This window comes from Austrofundulus limnaeus, unplaced genomic scaffold, assembly GCF_001266775.1.
Source record: "Austrofundulus limnaeus strain Quisiro unplaced genomic scaffold, Austrofundulus_limnaeus-1.0 Scaffold45, whole genome shotgun sequence".
NCBI classification, from domain to species: domain Eukaryota; kingdom Metazoa; phylum Chordata; class Actinopteri; order Cyprinodontiformes; family Rivulidae; genus Austrofundulus; species Austrofundulus limnaeus.
This window is the reverse complement of record NW_013952447.1, coordinates 573,488-577,078: the sequence shown is the minus strand read 5'-3', so window position 1 is coordinate 577,078 and position 3,591 is coordinate 573,488.

Here is a 3,591-nt window from a genome sequence, read left to right as displayed (position 1 = left end):
CCACCCCCACCCCCACCACTCGCCTTCTGTCTCCCCGCTGAGAGCTAAATGGCGGCTCGGTGAGTGTTTGGGCCTGAGCGAGGCCTGAACAGAGCAAACGGATCTCGAGCGTAAAAAAACCAGGGAGAGAGAAAGAGAGATTAACATCGCGAGGCATCAAATCATGGCAGGAGTCGTGGCAGACGCCGTGCAACACGAAATCCCCTAATTAAAAACAAGACAAAACACAGGACGTGTTTTTAGCATAAATCCATAACCGACTGAAACTTGTCCCTGCTGCTAATCATCAGAGGAGATCTTATCCTAATCTTATTAGTCAGACTATAAAAGAAATGCTGAAGAACTTTTAAAGGGAAGCAATGCAGACAACTACTCAAAATTCCAACATAACTTTCATCTAAGTTAAGAAAATGTGCTGACATTTTGGTGTATGAACTGTATAAGAAGGGTCACCATGGTAACTAGACAACTGCGTCTGTCACTCCCTCACAGCCAACATGTAGTCATTGAATTTATTTGTCATATTTACTGAATTACATTTATCACAGTACAGTTACCGACAGCAAGTTTATCCATCCGTCCGTTTTCTTCCACTTATCTGGGGTCGGGTAATACAACAGTTCACAATGACTGGAAAAGTAAAAGTAAAAGTACTTTTGCATACACTCTATGAAATGAAGTGTTACGTACCCAAGTCCTGTCAGCTGGTCCCACAGCCTTATTTACTCAAGTTGGTTTAGTGGAACAATAAACAATTTTTTTTATTGATGAGTCAGAACCATATTTGAATTTGTATTGTGTAACAAAATGTTAAACATAATGAATTTAACCATAAATGAAGTAGATAAGTAAAAGTATATTTTGAATCTTTTGAAAATTTATTTTGTTTAACAAAATAAAAGCAAAAATTACAATAAAAAAACTTGGTAAAAATTCAGATCCGCAAAAAAAAAAAAAAAGACTTAAGCACTGTAACAAAGTAAATGCACTTCATTACTGCACACCTCTGTAATGTTTAGCTGTAAAATGCGCAGTTTGTTTCAAAGCTTCGTAACAAGTTTTACGGCAAAAATTTTAGACGGGCTAGTAAAAAGGGGGCTTCAYGCCTATTGGTGACCTTAATTATTGTCTTTCTGAAAAATTCTGCCACTACATAAACATCTTTCCAAGTAAAATAGTTTTAAACTATTAAAATGAGGTTACGTTGAAAATTCCTGCACTATAAATATGTTACTTTTTGCAGAAAGCTCTTTAAACAATCTCAGTTCAGAAATTTGAAGTACAATTCTGATCTGACTGATGATGGCTAAGGACTGCACAGAGCAGAACGTCAAAATTCACTGCTGCTGTTTTAAAAYAACTCTTATTTCTGTGAGAGTATAGGATTCAATGTAAATAACCATAACATTAAATGAAGGCAATGTGAAAAATGTTTTAAAAATAGATTTGCATGATGAGCTATAGAATTTTAGAGCCTGGGTTTGTTCACTTTAGCCTCACTCAGATCAGGTAGTCGAAAGGATTTGAAAGATCTGWGCCGAGGTATCCGTTTTCATGCCATTGCTAACTTCTGCTACTTTTGTGTGCACATTACACAAATCAAGAGAGAAAACCCATCRAACTGCTCCTGACTCCCTTTCCCAAGTCTGGAAAAGGTGACAGATAGATGATCTCCTAAAGAGCTTGAAGGCAAAGTCGAATCACCCCTCCACCTCACCTCTCACTCCCCGCCCTTCAAGCACTTTRGAGCAAATATTCTTTGACCAATCAATACGGCGCTTGCAGATTGATAAGCCATGGATACACATGCACRACATGTGCACACGCAAACAAAGAAAAGGAGATTGTCTTCTTCCATCCAGAGTATAGAATAACCCGAACCAAATCAATCTATTACTGGAATGCAGCCAGTGGTGAGATTTCCATAGCAACGTACACCAGCAAACTATAGCCTTCTAAGAATATCACTTCTTATTTTGTACATCCTGATTGAGWGTGCAGTTTAATTGAATTTATTCCAGATCATTTTTCATACAAAACAAGCCCATATTTCCAATGAAGTGTTACAAATATGTTTTTTTTTTTTAGTTTGTATTTTTTTGCAAGATCCCTCACTGGGAAGTTTTTTATGGTTTCCTTTTACCAGATAAAACGGCAACTGGATTATAAAACAGTTAATGGAGGGGATGAAAACAAAACAAGACGAAAACATCTCACAGCATCTGAGAGGCAACCAAACATTCGTGAGTACAACCTGGTGAGCTTTGGTTTGAGCGTGTTTTTTTCTTTAGTGACTCATTGAAAGGCAGGATGTGGTTCGCCGACAAGAACATAGTTTCTGACATAATCGGGAGCAATTTTTGCCCCCACACAAACAGAAACACACATGAACACACACACACGAACCCACACGCAGGATGGTGCTCGACGCCCACACGTCTCCGTAAACAACCCCAACGCTCCCACGCTTTTTTTTTTCTTTTATTTCTTTTCCTTTTGCGAGCCACAAACGCCGGCGAGGTTGCTGCCTTTGTCGGGCGAGTGACAGCGCCGCACATTCGCCTCGTATCATATCAACGCTTCGTTTTAGCACTGATTACAAGTGATGCTTCTGACAGACTCCAAAGAAAGAAAGAAAGAAAGAAAGAAAAAAGCAAAGGAAAAAAAGGTACAGATGATGCAAAATCTCAATGGATCCAGGAAGTGCGAGTGCACATGTTTACACAATCAGCAACACTCGATCAGCTGAGGATTTAAATAAATACAAAGTAGGAACAAATGTAAAGAGGGCAAGTAAATAAATAAATAAATAAATAAATAAATAAAACAAGGAAGGATGTCAGAAAGCAGAGATCAGATCACATAGCACTCATGGGAAGGACGGGTAAAGTGATCCATCTGTCTCTCCCTTGACCTTGTTCGCTCTCGCCAAAAAACCTGCCTTACAACCCCAAACTAAATATGATACCTCTGCATTCTGTCTTGACACCCACTCCCCCMCTCCCCCCCCCACCACCACACCCCCTCCGTTTCTCTTGTAATAAATCGTGCTGTAATTACCAGGCAGGATCAATAACAGTCACATCACTCCTCTCTGCTCCTGCCCGTCTCCTCTGTCTGCTCATCCCTCGCTGCGCGCCGCTTTTCATAGATCCTGTCTTGTTTTCATCCGTGCACACTCAAAAACACACATGAAAAAACAAAACAAAAACAGGTGTACTATCAAACGTGGAGACAAAAGATGGAGACAGACAAGTAGGGAGACTTTGGACACCACGGGGGGCAGGCCATAGGTCTCAGTTGCTATTGGAGACGTCTCTTCGGCTGAGCAAACGACAAAGAGTTACCGTTCTCTCCCAGAATAGATTGCTCAACCCCCCCCCCCCCCCCATGACAGGGAGGGCAAGGATGAGAACCACTTGGTCAGTCATGCAGTGTGAACTTGGTGAGTTTGTCTTTGACGGGGGAGAGAGAGATAGTGTGTGTGTGTATGCATGTGTGTGTGGCTGCATAATCATGTGAGTGTAATGATATTTAATAGAAAATTAAAAATATCCCAGGGAGCAAGAGCAATTTTCACACCTCAAAATT